The 22593-nt window shown below is 40.4% G+C and overlaps 1 long non-coding RNA gene across 1 annotated transcript in view; it reads left to right on the top strand.

Annotated features, from left to right (window-relative positions):
- LOC140903689 (uncharacterized) overlaps positions 1-21972 on the top strand; it is a 43231-nt gene extending 21259 nt beyond the window's left edge. Inside the window, exon 3 of the long non-coding RNA XR_012156332.1 lies at positions 21589-21972. This is a non-coding gene — a long non-coding RNA (uncharacterized lncRNA). The remainder of the gene's footprint in view (positions 1-21588) is intronic.
- The last annotated feature ends 621 nt before the right edge of the window (positions 21973-22593 follow it).

Genomic DNA, 22593 nt, shown 5'->3' with positions numbered 1-22593 from the left:
GGGCAAGCCCAGGTATAAAGAGAGAGAAACAGAAAAAGCGTGCAAAAGGTTTGGGGACTTCAGAGAAGTAACTGTTCTCTGCTAAGTGAGCAGGCACCAGGCTGCCTTGAAGAAACTTTGAACCTCCTGGAGTACAAGGAAGGGAGCTGTAGATGGAAGCCCTGAAGAGCATTTATGCTTATGGACTCTGCCTGTTATTGTTTTGATTTAAGCAACCACTATTGGGTAAAGGAGTGATGCAGGCTGTTTGAACAAGAAGTTCCTGACAGGAATGAGTATGCTAACGCTTAATAAAATGTTGGCACTGAAAGAGTCCACAGATTTGATCTGAAACATTTGCATACTTTTAGGGCAAACAATACTGAGGAAAGTGTTTTTTTTAATAAGACCTGTGACCCTTTCTTTTCCAGTGTCATTGTAACTGTGGCACTTTAAGCTGCAGCAGACACATTAAGTGCTCTATTGTTTCTTGAAGGAATAGCCCCTGGGGACAATGTAGAGGCACACTAGTTCAGAAGTATTCTGAAACATTGAACCAGACTTTAGCACAATGCCTCCTGGAACTCCAGTGTACCCAGCAGGAATATGACCATGCTTCACACTCCATAAGGAACTTCTTGCGGTTCCCCTTCCACAGCACCAGCTTGACAAATATGTACTATATATAGCTTGCTTATTATATGATTTATCCTGATTACCCTTTAATATTCAAATTGAGACCAGCTAATATGTATTTCTTTGATTTCCTTTCCAACATTTTTGCTGTATTTAACTGTATGTTGCAATAGGCTCGTCTCCTGGACATTGGACCATAGCAACTTGCAATTTCCCAGATGGAAACTCCGAACAGCTGAGTATCTGCTATTTGCTTCTGGTATAAGAAAAGGCATTTGTAGATCAAGCAAGCAGCAGATGGAGAACAATTGGAGTATGTAATTATTCAGCATGGGCTCCTTTTAAATAGATAGGCTGGATTCTGTTCCCTTGTCTGGGAAGACAAAGGAATGGAGTGGCACATGGTGGGTAGACTTTCCAAAGATTCTTTTAACTAGAACTTCTAGGGGAAATATGTGAAATAACTCCTTCAGTTATCAGGGTCAGCTTTCCCTGGAACACAAAAAATCTGGCAAGTCGCCATGAGACTGATTTTGAAATCTGGAGATTAATTCAGAGCCTGCCCGAACACTTCTGGATGAATAAACTACAGTATACAATAGTATATTACCTGAGCACTTCATCTGGTGACACTCCTTCATTTTGCCAGGAGTTTAAAAGCTGTTGCCTTAATTTTCTCTACTGACAAAATGTAAAATCCACTATAGAAAAGTATTAACATGTGATTTGCCCTGTGGTGGTGAATAAATGAAATGTGTGACTCTTTAAATTGCCCTCATTGGAGCATTGTATTTTCCAAGCTGACAGCTACCAGGAAGGACCACATGCCAAAATCAATAGCTAGAGTTCTATGTTTATTTTTGCTAATTATTCAAGATTAAAAGGACATGTGAAGGAATGTACGTTGGACAACAGACTCTGGAATAATAATACGTTGTGAACAACAAGTTAGTTAAAAGACTGCAAGGTACCATTAAGGAAAAATTTAGAATCAGAAACAAATGTAGGATATATACAATATCTACACAAGACTAATGGCAAACCCCCATAGTTTGTTACCATGTCTACATTGCATACTGAATCCACATATTCAAAACCCACAAATAACTAGATGGTTGCCCACAGATGTTTGGATTACAAATGCAGATTAGAAATAGAGGGAGAGAAAAATGGAGAACTTGGTTGCTGAACAGGAAAATAAAGAATTCTACTCTGTAGGCATAAATAATGAGAATACAACAATATCTAGTAAACTATTACTTTTGTTTAGAAAACTGATGTATTCCTGTTTCACACTGAAAAATAACAGTAATTTAAAGACTAATGTATTCATTGTGGTCTTTACTGTGTTAAAGCTTCAGAATAAACAAAGACAAATGCCAGTAAATTAAACTGATGAAAACTAGGAACAAGAAAAGCAGTTGTGTACTTTTGGGAATTAGGTAATACTCCACATGCCATACAATTGTTTGTCATTCATGCTTTCTTTCCTTTGCTCCACTCAGAGGTTCAAAAGTGCAGCGGTGGTGACAGAACATATCATGTAAAGTACAGCAACCCTCCCCCCCCCCCCCCCCCCGTTTTCTTAATTTAAAGCATTCATATGGTAAAACTCCATTAACTTCAATGGGAGCAAAGGTAAGTTATTGTAACTCACTTACATAAATTCCAACCAGAATGAAGAATTATGAAATATGAAATTAACTTGTGTGAAATTACCCATTTTGGCTTGAGTCATGAAATTTCCACTGCATAACCACAAATATTAGAGAATGTTCATACTGTTGGTAGAGAATGCCATATCTGCATTATTTTCAAGGCCCATGTAAAGCAGGCTAAATCATGTACCCTTATTCAAGAAAAACTCTCATTGGATTACAGAATGAGACTAAGCAGGGACTGGATAACTGAGTAATTCCTAAATTGAGGGGAATATTACAAAATTCTCTTAAATTTAATGTAATTTGCCTAGATTTAGTAATTTAATTTACTTATGATTTTACTACTAGCCATTCCTTGTTTCTATTTTCCCTGGTGAAAACAGGCACCATATCAACAAACACTGAATCCAGCCTTTGCTGAAAGGCTTGTAAAAAAATGTTACTTTTTCTGAAAAGAAAATCCAACTTCAAGATCAAATCTCCAAAAAGTTGGCTATTTCCAAACCTGTTGAAAAAGTGATTTATATACTGTACTAACACAGCTTTGCACAATGTAATATGAATCTTTAAATCAAGAGGAAAATATACTTTATGAAATTGACATGTCCCAGAAATACAGCACATTCCTGATCTGGTTATTATTCCTCTTCCTAACAAGGAAGATCAACTATTTAGTGTTTTCTTCTTGCACACTGTTTTATTGTTACCACGTCTTTTGCCTGGCCAAACCAACATGTGTGAATATACATATTCTCTCTCTCTCTCTCTCTCTCTCTCTCATATATACACACACACACAAATAACTTGACGGAGTAACAATGTAATTTTCTTTCCCTTCAAGTCAAAATCCCTGAAAATATTTTTGTTGTACCCTTAACAAAATGATTACATTTGCTACATGATTAACAGTCTTTAATACCATTAATATATCCTGATTTCCCATCCCACATGCAATAATCATAAGTATAATTCTGAAAGAATTGTATTCCCATAGTAAATTTCCATTAATAGGACTTTAGTGTGTTACATGTCACTTGGATAGGTAAACGCATGTACTGGAACTATATGCTATATGTAATATTTAATAAGGAAAAATAATATTATACTCATTCACAAACAGAAAATCAGAAAACAAGTGCCTCTCAAATGCATGCCTGACCATAGTTTATAACTGTGAGTGAGAATTTAACCTTTTTTTATTGATACAGTATCTCTTTGACTGTGTCCTTGCAACTACAGTTATAGGCAATAGCAGCTCATTCGGTAGCTGAATTAAATTCCAAATAAATAAAATTCTCCTAACTTGATGGGCCAGGACCATTCATCACCTACATTCAGGAGGCTATTCTCTATTATTCTAACTGTATTAACAACAGCAATCTGATGTAATCCTCTTTTTGTAGACTTTTAGTTTGCCCCATTGTAGCCGCTTGTCTATTTGTGGTGAGAAGAATGACTGCAGTGAACCCAACATTACCCTCTTCAAATATTTGTTTTCATTTTTCTTCCATTCCTGGAGTGATTTGGATATTTTGTTTTTTGCTTAGAATTCCAAGGAGTATAAATCATCTTTGAAGAAAACACAGTGTGCCAAATTCATCCTAAATTTTCCATAATTGAAACCAGTAATGTATTTAGCCCATACCTAGCACATAATGAGGGATATAGAACAGAGGTCTTACATGTTAGCAAAATACAGAAAGAAAATCTTTGATAGTTGTCAAGACTGAATCCCAACTCTGTCACTCCGAGTACAGAAATGGGGTCCACAAGGATTTTAAAAATTAATACTTGCCGCTCCAGGCTTGTATTAAACTCCCAAGGTTACAGCTTTTTTCTGTCCTTTTCTGTGCTAAAGGTAGCTTGTTAAACACAGCTACCACCCAAATGCAACAAAACCCCCTTTGAACCCAGGAAGGAGCACTTGGGAATTCTTCCCTCTGTGGTACCCTCAAGCCCTTTCACCTCCTGCCCCCTCTCCAGAGAAGAGCTGAGAAAGGAAACAAAGGAAATTATCTGTGGCTACCAGCTAATCAAACAGCATGTACAAACCTCTTAGGACACCAAAAATCCAACCCTGTTCTTAAAAAAGGTAAACTTTATTAAAAACAAAAAGAAAATACATCTGGAATTTAGGCTTTTGCAAGATTTTAAAAGAGCAATTCCAAAAATGGTTATAAACTGTTCAGGAAGCACAGGCAGGGCAGAAAAGGTGGGGGAGTAGCATTGTATGTAAGGGAGCAGTATGACTGCTCAGAGCTCCGGTACGAAACTGCAGAAAAACCTGAGTGTCTCTGGATTAAGTTTAGAAGTGTGAGCAACAAGAGTGATGTAGTGGTGGGAGTCTGCTATAGACCACCGGACCAGGGGGATGAGGTGGATGAGGCTTTCTTCCGGCAACTCGCAGAAGCTACTAGATTGCACGCCCTGGTTCTCATGGGTGACTTTAATTTTCCTGATATCTGCTGGGAGAGCAATACAGCAGTGCATAGACAATCCAGGAAGTTTTTGGAAAGGTAGGGGACAATTTCCTGGTGCAAGTGCTAGAAGAGCCAACTTGGGGGGAGCTTTTCTTGACCTGCTGCTCACAAACCGGGAAGAATTAGTGGGGGAAGCAAAAGTGGATGGGAATCTGGGAGGCAGTGACCATGAGTTGGTTGAGTTCAGGATCCTGACACAGGGAAGAAAGGTAAGCAGCAGGATACGGACCCTGGACTTCAGGAAAGCAGATTTCGACTCCCTCAGGGAACGGATGGGTAAGATCCCCTGGGGGACTAACATGAAGGGGAAAGGAGTCCAGGAGAGCTGGCTGTATTTCAAGGAATCCCTGTTGAGGTTACAGGGACAAACCATCCTGATGAGTCGAAAGAATAGTAAATATGGCAGGCGACCAGCTTGGCTTACTGGTGAAATCCTAGCGGATCTTAAACATAAAAAAGAAGCTTACAAGAAGTGGAAGGTTGGACATATGACCAGGGAAGAGTATAAAAATATTACTCGGGCATGTAGGAATGAAATCAGGAGGGCCAAATCGCACCTGGAGCTGCAGCTAGCAAGAGATGTCAAGAGTAACAGGTTTCTTCAGGTAAGTTGGCAACAAGAAGAAAGCCAAGGAAAGTGTGGGCCCCTTACTGAATGAGGGAGGCAACCTAGTGACAGAGGATGTGGAAAAAGCTAATGTACTCAATGCTTTTTTTGCCTCTGTCTTCACTAACAAGGTCAGCTCCCAGACTGCTGCGCTGGGCATCACAACATGGGGAGTAGATGGCCAGCCCTCTGTGGAGAAAGAGGTGGTTAGGGACTATTTAGAAAAACTGGACGTGCACAAGTCCATGGGGCCGGACAAGTTGCATCCGAGAGTGCTAAAGGAATTGGCAGCTGTGATTGCAGAGCCATTGGCCATTATCTTTGAAAACTCGTGGCAAACGGGGGAAGTCCCAGATGACTGGAAAAAGGCTAATGTAGTGCCAATCTTTAAAAAAGGGAAGAAGGAGGATCCTGGGAACTACAGGCCAGTCAGCCTCACCTCAGTCCCCGGAAAAATCATGGAGCAGGTCCTCAAGGAATCAATCCTGAAGCACTTACATGAGAGGAAAGTGATCAGGAACAGTCAGCATGGATTCACCAAGGGAAGGTCATGCCTGACTAATCTAATCGCCTTCTATGATGAGATTACTGGTTCTGTGGATGAAGGGAAAGCAGTGGATGTATTGTTTCTTGACTTTAGCAAAGCTTTTGACACGGTCTCCCACAGTATTCTTGTCAGCAAGTTAAAGAAGTATGGGCTGGATGAATGCACTATAAGGTGGGTAGAAAGTTGGCTAGATTGTCAGGCTCAACGGGTAGTGATCAATGGCTCCATGTCTAGTTGGCAGCCGGTGTCAAGTGGAGTGCCCCAGGGGTCGGTCCTGGGGCCGGTTTTGTTCAATATCTTCATAAATGATCTGGAGGATGGTGTGGATTGCACTCTCAGCAAATTTGCGGTTGATACTAAACTGGGAGGAGTGGTAGATACGCTGGAGGGCAGGGATAGGATACAGAGGGACCTAGCCAAATTGGAGGATTGGGCCAAAAGAAATCTGATGAGGTTCAATGAGGATAAGTGCAGGGTCCTGCACTTAGGATGGAAGAACCCAATGCACAGCTACAGACTAGGGACCGAATGGCTAGGCAGCAGTTCTGTGGAAAAGGACCTAGGGGTGACAGTGGATGAGAAGCTGGATATGAGTCAGCAGTGTACCCTTGTTGCCAAGAAGGCCAATGGCATTTTGGGATGTATAAGTAGGGGCATAGTGAGCAGATCGAGGGATGTGATCGTCCCTCTCTATTCAACATTGGTGAGGCCTCATCTGGAGTATTGTGTCCAGTTTTGGGCCCCACACTACAAGAAGGATGTGGATAAATTGGAGAGAGTCCAGCGAAGGGCAACACAAATGATTAGGGGTCTGGAACACATGACTTATGAGGAGAGGCTGAGGGAACTGGGATTGTTTAGTCTGCAGAAGAGAAGAATGAGGGGGGATTTGATAGCTGCTTTCAACTACCTGAGAGGTGGTTCCAGAGAGGATGGTTCTAGAATATTCTCAGTGGTAGAAGAGGACAGGACAAGGAATAATGGTCTCAAGTTGCAGTGGGGGAGGTTTAGGTTGGATATTAGGAAAAACTTTTTCACTAGGAGGGTGGTGAAACACTGGAATGCATTACCTAGGGAGGTGGTAGAATCTCCTTCCTTAGAAGTTTTTAAGGTCAGGCTTGACAAAGCCCTGGCTGGGATGATTTAATTGGGGATTGGTCCTGCTTTGAGCCGGGGGTTGGACTAGATGACCTCCTGAGGTCCCTTCCAACCCTGATATTCTATGATTCTATGAAATCAAGCACCCAAAATAGCTTTCTTGGGGGTTCTGCTTAAAGATTACAAGCAAACAAAAACATCTGGGGTATGCACAGAGGAGCCCACAAGCCAATAAGAAATAAAAGAAATAACCCTAATTGCGTCTAGCTAAACATTCTGATCTATTTACACATTTGGAGTTCAGATAAGTAGTTCTAGTCATGATCTCATGAGACATGATCATACCTGGCTTCAGCTGCTTATAGCAAGGCTGCTCTGTCCCTCCAGCCCAGAGAACAACAGACAAAGGAAAAGTTTCTTTCCCAATTTCAAAAAGTTCTACCTTCCCATTAATTCTTTTGGTCAGGTGCCCACATTTGTTTTTTTTTACCTGGGGGACTTTTTAATCTCTTACAGGTAAAACAAGTAAAGAACAGCTACCAAGAGGGAATTTACAGCTAACTGGCTGGCTGGGTGTCCATCAAAGGGAGCTGTTCTCTCCCTGCCTCCCCCCTCCCCGCCCCTTTATTTATCACAATAGCACATACTAGCCAGCAATCATTATTCAATCCTTCTTGTTTCATGCGGATACTCCAGAAGACGGACTGTACCATGAAGGAACATGAGCATGGAATGACTACATTACTACTAGAAGACAGAAGGTAATTATGACCATATGTTAAGGCTGTAACATAGGACTGATGACACTACAGTATGCTACTACTAAGAAATTGGTAGATGTGCCTATTGCCCATCTCTGGTGGCTGTACAGATAAGAAAGAGATAATCTCAATATCCTGACAAACATTTCCTTTCTGAGAATACTTTCTAATGTAAAAATCCATGAGCAAGTTGTTGCTGCATTCATACTGGCTGATGCATTTTCCTAAACAGTAGACTGCACCAAGGGTGCTGGAACAATTTTTATTGTAGGGGTGTTGAAAGCCATTGAATCAAACTGTAACCCTGTATATAATGGTAACCACTTCAAGCCAAAGGATGCGGTGATCAAAAGTATTCTGGAGTGATCAAAAGTATTCCAAGTATGAAAGGAAATAGAGAATCAAATTCTATTTGAAATTCATGCAGATGTTCATCTGTATAGGTAGTCCAGAAACTGGATTAAGTATAGAATCATAGAAATGTAGGACTGGAAGGGAGCACTATAGATCCTGTGCACTGATTCCAGTCCCCCGCAATAAGGCAGGATAAAGTATTACCTAGACCATCCCTGACAGGTGTATGTCTAATCCAGTGGTTCTCAAATTATGGGGTGTACCTCCCAAGGGAGGCGTGGGAATGTGTCAAGGGAGGCATGAGCTGTGCGCTTTTTTTTTTTTTTTAAGAGTTCTCGCTGTCAGGCCTCGGTGGCGAGGCTCATGCAGAAGGACCAGGCACACCGGGAAGCTAGGGGGAAGGCCAGAGCCCCCTGCCTGGGGCTGACAGCTGAAGTCCTGTCATCTGGGGCTCACGCTCTCCTTCTACCCCCCTCAATTCCTTCCCGAGAGGTGGCAGCGGAGCTCCAGCTGTCAATCCTTGGGCTCCAGCTTTCCGCTCTGGTGTGGCAGCAGCAGTGCAGGAGTAGGGGTGGCGATGGGACACTGTCTGCTGTGAAAAGTGATACTGACGAATATCCCTTTTCACATTGCCACCCTTACTTCTGGATTGCTCCTTGCGTGGTGCTGCCTTCAGAGCTGCTTACCACTCTGCCTCGATGGTAGTATAGCTACTTAGTGATGGGGAGGCAAATAACTACAGACACAAAAAAGGGGGTGAACGATTAAATAAGTTTGAGAACCCTTGGTCTAATCTGTTCTTAAAAACCTCCAATTATGGAGATTCCTTTACCTCCCTAGGTAATTTGTTTCAGTGCTTAACAAAGTTACAGTTAGCAAGTTTTTCCTAATGTCTAACCTAAACTTCACTTGCTGAACTTTAAGCCCATTACTTCTTGTCCTGTCCTCAGTGCTTAAGGGCCCTCTTCTTTATAACAACCTTTTATGTACTTGAAAACTGTTATCATATCCCTCCAGTCTTCTCTTCTGCAGACTGAACAAACCCAATCTTTTCAATCTTCCCTCATGATTGTGTCTTCTAGAAATTTTATCATTTTGATTGTGCTCTTCTGAGCTTTCTCAAATTTGTCTGTCTTTCCTGAAATGTGGTGCCCAGAACTGGACAAAATACTCCAGTTGAGGCCTTGTCAGTGCTGAGTAGAGTGAAAGTATTACTTCTCATGTCTTGCTTACAACACTCCTTGTAATACATCACAGAATGTTGTTCACTTTCTTTTGCAACAGTATTACATTGTTGATCCATATATAGTTTGTGATCCAATATAAACACCGAATCCTTTTCTGCAGTGCTTCTTCCTACAAAGTCATTTCCCATTTTGTATTTGTGCAGTTGATTATTCCTTCCTCAGTTTAGTACTTTGCATTAGTTCTTATTGAATTTCATCCTATTTACTTCAGACCATTACTTCAGTTTGTCAGGATCATTTTTTATTTTAATCTTGTCCTCCAACATGCTTGCAACTCCTCCCTGCTTGGTAACATCCACAAACTTTGTAAGTGTACTCTCTGTGCCATTATTCAAATCATTTATGATGATATCCAATAGAAGCAGACCCAGGATAGATCCTTGTGGAACTCCACTCAATATGCCCTTCCAGCTCAATTGTGAGTCATTGATAACTACTCTCTGAGTATGGTTTTCCAGTCAGTTGTGCACCCACCTTATAGTAGGTTCGTCTAGGCCAGTGGTTCTCAAAGCCGGTCCGCCGCTTTGTTTACCTGCTGCGTCCGCAGGTTCGGCCGATTGCGGCTCCCACTGGCTGTGGTTTGCTGCTCCAGGCCAATCGGGGCTGCAGGAAGGGCGGCCAGCATGTCCCTTGGCCTGCATCACTTCCCGCAGCCCCCATTGGCCTGGAGCGGCAAACTGTGGCCAGTGGGAGCCATGATTGGTCGAACCTGCAGATGCGACAGGTAAACAAACCGTTCCAGCCCGCCAGGGGCTTTCTCTAAACAAGCGGCGGACCGGCTTTGAGAACAGCTGATCTAGGCTATATTTCTTTGGTTGTTTATGAGAAGGTCATGTGAGACTGTATCAAAAGACTTACTAAAGTTGAGATATATGACATCTACTGCTTCCCCCTTATCCACAAGGCTTGTTACATTGTAAAAGACGGATATTTTGTTGGTCTGATGTGATTTCTTCTTGATAAATCCCATGCTGACTGTTACTTATTTCCTTATTTTCTTCTAGGTGCTTACAAGTTAATTGTTTGATTATATGCTCCATTAGCTTTTCAGGTACCAACGTTAAGCTGACTGGTGTATAGTTCTCTGACTTATTTTTAATTCCCCTTTTTATAAAGAGGTACTATATTTGCCCCTTTTCAGTATTCAAGTATCTCTCCAGTTCTTCACAACTTCTCAAAGATAATTGCTAATGGCTCTGAGATCTCTTCAGCCAGTTCCTTAAGTATCCTAGGATATATTTCATCAGGCCTTGTCTTCTTGAAGACATATAATTTGTTTAAGTAATTCTTAACATGTTCTTTTCCTATTGAAGCTTCAGATCCTACCCTGTTTATACTCATGTTCTCTGTTAGCCATCTGATCACTGCTATTTTTGTGTGTGTGTGAGTGTGAAAATGGAGTGTGCTGTCTTCTAATGGTTTTGGGCAGAAAGAGGCTGCAGTTAGTCGCCATCAGTCCAACTCTGCAGGAATAGGGTCTGTAGGGGCTAGTAGTTATATTTTGTTTCAGGTGTTTGAGTTGATTATTTGAATTTGTTTTTCACTTCCTTTTATTGTCATTTTTAATAGCCCAGATAAATAATCATAAGGGTAAAGAATGAAGTCTGGTCTTCTCAAGGTATTCCAGCCGCTGAATAATGAAAATTTTATGAAAGAGCGAAATTTACATTATTTTAGCCCCCGAGCCCATGAAAATGCAAAATACAAACACCAGGATACTCAGGGTTATCCTGTTATCTAGATATTTGAATTTTTCTGGAACCCAAATGCACAGCCCTGTTAGAAGTATTGTCTAGAGATTATTAGTATGCTGGGGCAGCTAATGAAAGGGAACTCTTTTAGCACTGTTGTAAACTACATTTGTCCTTTAACTACTTGGCATTACATTAAATCACCTACACATGTATCTCCAAAGACAAATTAGTTACCTTTAGCTGTTTACTAAACCCTGATAAGGCAGTCATCTGCTCCTAAAAATACAGGCATTTCCTGAAAGCAGGCATAAAGGGTGAGGGGAGCCAGGAAGAAAGTGACAAGTACAATTCTCATGTTCCTCCTGTGATTCTTGTTGTTGCTATGGTTACAGCTGTACCTGTCACCAGTAAAGATATGGACTTGACTTCTGCTTGACCTAAGACTTTTGTGATATGGTTATGTGCTTGAGAATGACTTCTCTTATCTCCTGCTGATGATTAGTCCAACTTAGAATTTACATTAATGTCTGGAGCTTGCACTTCCAAAGAATACAGATCCCTGACTGATAAGTAAGGGATTGTATAGATGGCCCTGTTAGGAAACAATAAAAGACTTCCAAATAGTGTTTTTTTTAAATGTGTTTTTGGGTGGCACTCTTATTTCCCACCTAAACCCAAATGATTTGCTTCTTTTTCTTTCCCCTCAGTTATGCCTCTAACTCCTCCATCTCCCTTCTCAATTCTGACCTCTTTTACCTCTCCACTCTTTAATTGCGGAAATATTATAGACTCTAAGATCTCCTTTCCACTTCACATAGATACAGTTTGCAAGTCTGCCTACTACAAAGCCACATTTTGGTATGAAAAGGTATCTTTACAGTGGTTGAGTGAGCCCTAGTTATTTACATGTGACCTTCATATTTCAAGAAATCAGGGAGAACAAGCAGGGCATCAGTCTCCTGGACTGGAGGAGGAAGGGAGAAATTACTTTGTCAGTCACAGAGCCATATTTTAAGAAAGCTGGAATGCATGAGATTCCCTTATGAGAAGTCATACAGGAGCTTTGAGAGAAGCACAGGGACTGATTGTTTGTAAATTGAGTTTACCTCTTGGACATTTAGAAAACCATAACAAAAGCAAAACTCTTTATCTGTATTATGTGGCTAGTGCTAGTTTAACTGTATAACTCTTTTTTACTTTTCTGGCAGTACAGTACTTGGGCAAAACAATCTGTTCACTGGTCTCGCTGTTGCAGCATAGCTCATGACTATCCCTACTTTAATGACAGGTTTCAGAGTAGCAGCCATGTTAGTCTATATCCGCAAAAAGAAAAGGAGGACTTGTGGCACTGTCAAGGTTCCTTCCCCACTCTGAACGCTAGGGTTCAGATGTGGGGACCTGCATGAAAACCTCCTAAGCTTACATTTACCTACTTAGGTTAAAACTTACCCAAGGTACAAACTATTTTACCTTTTGCCCTTGGACTTTTGCTGCCACCACCAAATGTCTAACACCGGTTACTGGGAAAGAGTTAGTTTGGAAACGTCTTTCCCCCCAAAATCCTCCAAAATCTTACCCCCCCTTTCCTGGGGAAGGTTTGATAAAAATCCTCACCAATTTGCATAGGTGAACACAGACCCAAACCCTTGGATCTTAAGAACAATGAAAAAACATTCCATTTCTTAAAAGAAGAATTTTAGTAGAAGAAAAAGTAAAAAGAATCACCTATGTAAAATCAGGATGGTAAATACCTTGCAGGGTAATTAGATTCAAAACATAGAGAATCCCTCTAAGCAAAACTTTAAGTTATAAAAAGACACAAAAACAGGAATATCCATTCCATTCAGCACAGCTTATTTTCTCAGCCATTTAAAGAAAACAGAATCTAACACATATCTAGCTAGATTACTTATTAAGTTCTAAGACTTCATTCCTGTTCTGTCCCCGGCAAAAGTATCACACAGACAGAGAGAGAGGCTTTGTTTCTCCCTCCCCCCAGCTTTTGAAAGTATCTTGTCACCTCATTGGTCATTTTGGTGAGGTGCCAGTGAGGTTATCCTAGCTTCTTAACCCTTTACAGGTGAAAGGGTTTTTCCTCCGGCCAGGAGGGACCCCAAAGGTGTCTACCCTTCCCTTCACACCCATGACAGGCACCTTAGAGACTAACAAATGTATTTGTTAGACTCTAAGGTGCCACAAGTCCTCCTCCTTTATCCCTACTTTGACGCTGTCATAACTGTAAAGGGAATTTAAATTCCTCCTGGCCAGAGGAAAAACCCTTTCACCTGTAAAGGGTTAAGAAGCTAAGATAACCTCACTGGCACCTGACCAGAATGACCAATGATGAGCCAAGATACTTTCAAAGCTGAAGTGGGGGGGAAGGGTCTTCTCTGTCTGTGTGATGCTTTTGCTGGGACCAGAGCAGGAATGCAGGTCAGAACTCCTGTAAAGAGTTAGTAAGCAATCTAGTTAGATATGCATTAGATTCTGTTTTGGTTAAATGGCTGATAAAATAAGTTGTGCTAAATGGGATGTATATTCCTTTTTTTGTGTCTTTTTATAACTTAAGGTTTTGCCTAGAGGGATTCTCTGTGTTTTGAATCTGATTACCCTGTAAGGTATTTACCATCCTGATTTTACAGAGGTGATTCTTTTACTTTTACTTCAATTAAAATTGTTCTTTTAGATTCAAGGGTTTGGGTCTGTGTTCACCTACGCAAATTGGTGAGGATTTTTATCAAGCCTTCCCCAGGAAAGCGGGTGTGGTGCTTGGGGGGGATACTTTGCAGGGGAGACGTTTCCAAGTGGGCATTTCCCTTGTTCATTGTGTAACACTTTGGTGGTGGCACCGTTTAATCTAAGCTGGTAAGAATAAGCTTAGGGAGTCTTTCATGCAGGTCCCCACATCTGTACCCTACAGTTCAGAGTGGGGAAGGGACCTTGACAGACGCTCATTCTGCTAATTTGCTCATTCATGCATTTGCCACTTCAGACCATATTTCTGTACTTTTGTGCTTCTCTGTTCATACACTATCTCTGAGAGGGCTGTTTCAGTGTTCTGAACATTCTGGAGCTCGAGCACGTGTCATATCAAAACATGTCTATATGACTCCTGGCTCTGCACTTACCTATCAGTCTAATATATTTCTAAGGTGATTATCACTCTTGTACTTGAGCAACAGACAATAATTAGAAATAGTATTGTGTGTGCTTCAAAATGTGCTGTGTTCTCAGACCTCAGACTTCCTCCATTACTCTTTTTGTTTTCCAAATGATGTGTTTTTTCCTCCTTTATTTCCTCTCCTTTCCCCCCTTAATGTTTCTTCTTTCCTTCTACTCCTTCCCACTGTGGGTAAAGTCACATCAGACTTATTCACATCCTCTTTCATATCTGTTACTAATGATGTTGTTGATTTTTGAGGCCTTTCATAGCCATGCCTTTATCTACCTCCATTTCTCCATCTACTCCCCACCCCCAGTTTTAATTCTCTTGCACTCTGCAAGTTCAAGCTACCTCTCGTCTATTGGTGGATGATCTTTTCTAAAACACAGCTGAAAACTTCCTACAGCTTCTCTAATCGGTAAGTTCTTAGACAGTTTTCCACATAGGTACTTGCAATTACCAACTCTTCACACTTCTTATTTATTGTACTCACCTTCCTATTGCTACCTTTGACAACATCCTCTGCTGTTGTAACCACTGTGCTTTGTGAGATGTGTATAATTGACACATTGTGCAATTAAATTGTATTGTGGATTCATAACCTGCTTTAGCAAATTTACATTTTCTGGATTTGCTTAGAGCTGACAAAACAAACAAGGAAACAAGGAAAACAAGGTAATGGTCATGAGCTAGGCTCTGAAAAAAAAAGATTTGTAATTGAACTGAAACTGGCAAAATTGGATTTTCTCACTTGTTTTTGCAACAAGATGAAAACAGCCCTCTTGCTCCTTTTCCACTATGAATATAAAGCACAGTTACAAGCGAAAAATTGTCATACCTAGCAACAACAACAACAAAAACTTTAGTAGTTAAGCAGAATGTTGGGGCTGAAAGTCAAAATATACTGTAAACTCAATGTGTTATTTACATACTAAACCTGATATTTAGAGTTAGATTTAAAAAGCGATAGTGGGAGAAAATAAAAAACCTGTCATTTGTTGATTTTCAGATATTCATTTGTTGATTTTCAGCTATGCTGTAAAATAAGTGGGGGGGGGGCTCTGTGGAAGGCTGAAGGTATGGGGTTTGCTTATATGCTGATGTATCTCAGGATGGTATGTTGTCTGAGTACCTTGCCTTTTGTGTTTGGCTATTCCTTTTACACAGATTCTGAATTTAACTTCCTAAATGCATGTCACTTTTGAAAAGATCCACAGAAATAAGTAAAACGTTTCCAAAATAAGCTACATCATTTCTAGTTTTCTTTAGTTTCTTTAGAAACAAGTTCCTAAGAATTTATCAGTTGTGTTGATGGAGGAAAAGAGTTCAGAGGACTGTTACAGGAGAACTGTTTTTCAGTGTGTCTATGGGCATGTGCACAGGCACATGCTTATGCGTGTTTATGTAAAGAGGCTTAAAAACAAACAAACAAGAATTAGGCCCGATCCACAAGGGTCTCAAGTGTTCAGATACTGCGTGTCACATGGCCTAACTTTTAGGCCCATAGAAAATCACAGGAACAACACTGTGATCTACAAAGTCTTAGTTAGGTGCTTACACTTCTTCTATAATGAATGGGGAGATATAGGGACCTTAGAATGCAATCCACAATGCCAGCACACTATCAGGGAGCTACTGTACCTAATCTTGCCAATGGGAGATCCTCTAAGTCAGGGAGGCACCCATCTCTGCTTATGATCCATGAAATAGAGGAAGAGCGCCTCTCCTCTGCCTAACTTGCATGCAGACCTTGTTTGGTAGGCCTGCTCAGAGGCTGCCTAATTTCACACAAAACCACTGAGGAGGTGATGAGTTCCTCCCTTTTAACTTTTAAATCAGTGGTTACTGTATTCACCTGTGATGTGGAATACTCCTGGTTCAAGTCTCTCTTCTGCTGGGATGAGGAAAAGGGATTTGAACAGGGAACTGGTATCTCAGCTGAGTGCTCTCACTGGGCCGTAGAAGAATTCTGACTCCTTTTCTGGACCAATTAATATAACATTATTAAATTAATTAATTAAAGTGGAACAACTTCAATAGGAGAAACTGAGGAAGACCCACATCAGAATATCCCACATCCCTAACTACTGGGCTAAAGTTTATAAGGAAGGGCCTCCTTTTCTCCTCTCCCTGTTCCCCTTGCTGTTTTGTTTGGAGTTAAGTGATCTCTGAATATGCCTCCCAGATCGGGACCTGCACATGACTTAGGTGGAAGAACACTTGGGCTTAGGTGGGAGATAGTTGTCTGGACACCTACTGTGAGACAGCAGTGCATCTGGTCACATGCAAGAACTTAGCTACCTAAGGAACTTTTACTGCAAAAACTTAGACACAGAGTAAGTTTAGGCACCTTGAAGGTTAGGTGGCAGCCGCGTGGTTGTTTTGGAGCTCTCAGTGGCACCTAAAGATAGGACTTAGGCACCTAAGTCCCTTTGTGGATTGGGCCAAAGGAAAGAAGAAAGGCAGGGTATGTTCATAATCATCTATTTAAAATGAAACTGGAGAGAAAGTAAAAACCCAAGCCCCTCCACTACTGAGTCCCTCTCAGGCTCTTCCTAAGTAAAGAAAGGTAGTACACAATGAAGATGGAACTAAGTGATGCACCCAAAAGGTAATATGAGAAGCCATTTTGTATAAGTTTCAAGGGCACTAGAAGTATGAATTTGACTTGACTGGAAAGTTAGAAGCAGCACCAATAACCTAAAGCCACAGACTTAGCCACACATGATTCTTACGTTTCTTAGAGTCACAATGGTCCCCAAAATCCCATTGCTCAGAAGGCCTATATCCTGAGTTGTTCAAAATTAGGGAAAAAATGAACAAAGGGCAACTTGGCTTGGTATATAAAAAAAATTCTTAACAATCCTCAACATTTGAAGATAGACTGGTACAAATTAGATGTGTTTAAGCTAAAAAAGCCCACCAAAACCACGGTGATCAGTGATCTTCAAAGCTATTGTTTAAAGCGACAAACTGACATAATGACCTAAGGAAAGAAAGGAATTCCTAAATGTAGTTGCCAGATATATGGTTTGGGTAGTTTTGATGGGACAAAAAGGCTACCCCTTTCTGGACATACGTGGCAACTTGCTTAAGTTCATCTTACGGACTGAACATCTTGAGGAAGCAAGCTTTACCATCTCACAGTATATACTAGCACCCCACTGAGCTTTTGGTTTCCCAAAACATGTCCAGACCAGACTAGGCAAGCAAAGGGAACTAAATAACATTGCCACCTCCATTGGGTTTAGCTAAATCCTGAGAAACACGTGGGTGTGATCTTCAGGTTCCTGCTTTTGTTCCCTGTATGTCATTATTATTTCTCCTCTGTTATAACTTTTTTCTCTTTCCTTTTTGTCCAGTAAAAATATGGCTTAGTCAGTCAAGACAATCTACCTTTTCCAGCACTGCAGTAATGAAAAGGAAAGCTAAAAATAATAGGTGAAATCCTAACCTAATTGAAGTCAATAGCAAAATTCCCATTGACTTTCACCCTGTATTTTTACCCTGATTAGTAAAAATGTATTAAGTTTCTAATAAGACAATATGCTATACCTGTAATTTCTACATTTTTTTTAAGTTTTATGAATCAAAACATAATTTACTCTTCGGGTAAAATAAAGATGGGTATGGTAGGATTTTCAAAGTGTAAATGAAAGAATTTAACATAGGATGTGAAAAGAAATTTAAATCAAATCATGATAAATCAAAGTCTTAACTCAAAGTGGTAAACTTAGTCTAATTCTTCAATTGTGGATCATGGAACTCTGAATCCTAAATACAGATCCTAATCAATTTGCCTCTGAAGCTTTATATATCAATCAAAAATTATGAGGCTGTCAGAAATAGTTCAACCAAAAGTAATTCTGAAGTTAAGTAACTGTTTATGTTCATAAGTAAATCAGCTAAAATCAAAATTGCCTTCCCCAACATGATAGCCATATCCACTCCTTTTCTTTTAGTCACACTTGCACGCACACACAAATGTCACGTATGTTTTAGGACCATCTAAAGTCATGTTCTGCTACTATTAATATTAGCACAAGTTACACTCTCACTTAGAATACAATAAATGCATAAAAACAATCCATTGCTTTGCTAGCAAGGAAGAACATAATTTACATTTATTTTGCACATAAATTTATATTTATTTGGATTCTTCATTCATCACATGTGCAACCGTAATATTTGAATCCTTGTAGATATAAATATTACAGGCAAATCCCATCAACTGGGGATGAATCAGACAGATTAAAATTCATGTACTTTTTCTGTGAAAAACTACAGGGAGCTTATTTTTCATGAACTCTATTGGAATATTAGATCCTGTTGATAAAGGCTACCAAACTTGTAAACTATTTTGAGAGGTTTGTTAGCAAAGTGAATGAAGAGATACTGGAATCACTTGGGGATATTCAGTTCATAAGTAAAAATCACATAATTATGCTGAAATTAATTTTTTATGCTTTGTCACACAACTGTATTTTAGACAGAACTCAAATATTTTTCATGCATATGCTTTCTAATAAAAATGGATCAGATCTCCAGCTCCTGATTTTAGTACAGTTATGCTGGTTTACACCAGCTGAGGATCTGGTCCAGATGTGTAGATTTTAAAAATGATTACGAGTCCCCTCTGGCTCCTTTATGCCATCCTGGTGATGCTGATCAGCTGTAAATGTGGATTAAGTTAAAAGGGGTTTACAGCTGATTAGCATCACTAAAGTAACATAAAGCATCCAAGCTATATTAGCACCTTGCTAGCAACAACAATGCTGAAGAATAATAGATCTTTGTTAGGAAAGATCACACTTAAATATACCAGTTACTGTCATGGCTTCCACTTCAGTACGGAAAGGCTTTGTTTTAATAGGGAAGACTGTGTCCATACAAAGAAGAGCTAAAATATAAAGATAAGGTCTGTTTCTCCCACTCATTTATGGTGGTTTAAATTAGGAATAACACACTGGATGTCTTTGGATTTACACCAGTGTAAGAATAGTTTAAATGAAAGGAGAATCTGGACCATATTTGGCTAATTAAAAGCTAATCATATGTCAGTAACAGACAGCCATTTATGTCAGCATAACTCCATTGTGTCAAATGGGCTACCCTGACTATGCCACATAAGAATCTGACCCCAAATGTCTTGCAGTATCCAAACACCATGATTTAGAGGAACTAATTGATGTAGGAAAATCAGAGAGCAGAATAGAAAAAGCCAAAATAAGAATGTATGACTGTGGGAAAAAATCTATGGTATAGATAGAATCATGGTCTTTCAAAGACATAGTTTTCCGTATCCTAGGTTGTCCATTAAGTCCATTATTTTGTCTCTGGCAATGACTTCAGGAAATCAGGATAGTGAACCCCATAGTGAACCAGCTAGTTGCCCCACGCTTCACATGGGGTTGGGTGGGTGTGCAGAGGGGAGAAAATATTCCTTCCCGACACCTGAGGCCATTATATGATACCTCTAAGTGTGACATTTGATTACTCTATCATAACATGTACATACGAATGCTGTTATTTTGAATGCTTGTATCCATAAAATCCTTTTAGTCTTGGTGCTTATGTACAGGTTTTATAATTTAGTTGTGAACGAATTTAAATAATCTATAAAATAATCGGCAGATAGCAAAGTCAGCAAATATGCATTTTTAAAGTTTATTCATTTTTACAGCTCATTAAAAAAAGACTAAAAAAATTATAATCCACCTCACCTTTTTCATCAATTTCAAAACATGCCTGATTAACTCTGTTCATTTCAAATGAATGTGATTAGTATTATGTACACATTATCTTACCAGAACAATAAGATAGCCTGGGTAATGTTGCCCCTGTCTGTGAATTAATCTGAAATTTTCCCAAAAAATCAAGGGACATATTGCTTTGTGGTTTTTCTTGTGCATACACCCCAGCCCTAGGAGGATATGAGAGGACAATGAATAACCAAAAATCAGTAAAAGTTTTTAGCCATAGTAGTTAATTTGCCTCAGTTACTATCAGTATGTTTGTGTGTACTAACCAGGACAGTGTTGAAGACAGACTTGAATGAGCTGCAAGCCTGCTAAAAGACTTCAGAAAGTGTCCTCCCTCCACCTTTAGTTAATAATCAGGAAGGAACCATGATATAGTGAGGAGATACGGCTCAAAGTGCACTACTGTGATCAGTGGAACATATATGTTTAAAGGAAATTGGATTCATAGATCTGGACTCAGCAGCCAGTCCGTCAGATAGAGCACTCTCCTGGGGACTGGAAAGGAAGTTCAGTCAACAGACCAATGAACCACTCTGTGAGAAGAGTCTGACTAGATCTCCCTGAGGAAAGGGAAGGTCTACATATGGACCATAAAAGTACTCAGGTGCAGATAAGTCCCTAGTAGGATTTAGAAAAGTGCCTAGACACTTAGGGCTAGATTTTCAAAGGGACTTAGGCACCTAACTGCTTCTTTAGGTCCTTAAGTACTGACATTCACAAAACCAGTTATCAGATGCTGCCTTACCATGTAGGTGACTAATTTTCTGCCAGTAAAGTCCCCTAGGTGTCAATGTTTATGCCAGTGCATATGTGCAAAGCTGGCAAAATTCTAATGCCTCTGACCTTCTTGATACCATAGCTCTTACCTCAACCCTGATGGGATCCTCAAAGAGAAATTCTCCTTCCTATCTTGCCTGCAGGGCCCGATCTGGTGGGTGTGCTCAAAGCATGCCTAACCCCCACAAAAGACAGCCCAGGACGAGGCTTTTTGGGGAAGGTGGGCTGGTATGCACAAGCAGCTGACCTGGTGTAGCCCATGTCCTAGCAGCTGAAACAATCTCTCTCCTGCACACCCTTTCCATATGTGTCCTAGAATGCCCAATAGCCCAGTTGCCAGGGCACTCACTTGGGATGTTGGAGACATACTCTGTCTGATTCGCAGCAGGAACTTAATCCCATGTCTGCTACCTCCGATGTGAGTGCTCTAAACACTGGGCTATAGAATTAATATCTCTCTGCTCAGCATTGCAACACCTAATTCCTAGACCGGGGTCAGTAACCTTCAGCATGTGCTCATCAGGGTAATCTGCTGGTGGGTCATGAGATATTTTGTTTACATTGACCGTCTGCAGGCACAGTCCCCCGCAGCTCCCAGCGGCTGCGGTTTGCTGTTCCCGGCCAAAGAGAACTTTGGGAAGCGGCAGCCAGCACGTCCCTGCAGTATCCCAACACTACTTCTTAAGCAGGCCGTGGTGACTGGGAAGTGTACTGATGCCACAGCTGCACACTCTGTTCACATTTTTACGTCTTTTTTTGGTAAGGAAAAGGGTTAGAAATTTATTTGTGTATATGGTCTGAGATTCTCATTTCTTTTTCTAGATCTCCCAAATTAGGAGAGAGGAAGCCACAGTCTCTCTGGACATCAGGCCATAGCTGCACATCAACATTTACAGAATGATACTCTGTGTTTCCCAAGCTAATTATAAATTTGGCCTCTAAAGGAGAGGTTGTCCCAACTTCTATGCCTATAATATGTTTGAACCCCCACCTCCTTTTCTACTGCAATGGGATTCTGATCTTTGTAGGGGTTTGTAGACAATTGTACTAGGGTCTGATGAGGTGTCAGTCTTTGTCAGCCCAGAAATAAGGTGGTTCTTGACATTGGGGTTTTCTCACTGATTAAATTGTCATAGCATATTCACTGCCTAAATGCTACCTTTTGGACACTGTCCTTTTCTTCTGTGGAAAGTGACCTTGGTGAATAATTGCATGCTCCATATATGTCAAAATAAGGAGAGAGCAGCAATTCCAAGTAATAACACTTTAAAAACTATTTGTCTCTTGTGTCTTATGTAGACTTTATGAAAATAAAAATGTTCACAAGAATTTTTTTGCCAATTTATCCTTAAAAATTAATTTAAGGAGCATTATTCTGTACGGACTTCGTGTTCTGCCTCAGAATGTTTTATTAGGTATCCTGAATTACTCCAACTCATTGTAGCAATAAATATTGAGGTCCAGGTTTTCAGTTGAGCCAAGACACCACCCACTGCTGTTGCAGGGTTGGCTTTCCTTTACTTTTGCACTCCTTCTATCTCTGAGGCTGTTAGGAGTTAGATCATTTGGAGTAACTCAGAATAGTCTTGGAACTGTTCTAAATTATACCAACTTGGAAAGGACCCCTAGAAGCCATTATACTGGCTGGGGATTGCCAGAGTGCATCATACTCTATCTACATCCTATCACCCTTCTCCCCTGATATCTCCCTGTGCTGGTGGGGTATTTGAGGTGATGACATCAGACCAGTTGCATGAGTTCTTCCTCATGCCAATGGAATTTGTAGCTGCCTGCTTAGGACTTCTTTGTAGCCCCTTTGCATTGTGG

This window comes from Lepidochelys kempii, chromosome 1 (assembly GCF_965140265.1).
Source record: "Lepidochelys kempii isolate rLepKem1 chromosome 1, rLepKem1.hap2, whole genome shotgun sequence".
NCBI lineage: Eukaryota > Metazoa > Chordata > Testudines > Cheloniidae > Lepidochelys > Lepidochelys kempii.
Note: the sequence above shows the minus strand (reverse complement) of the source record. Positions and strands in the feature narration are given on the sequence as shown.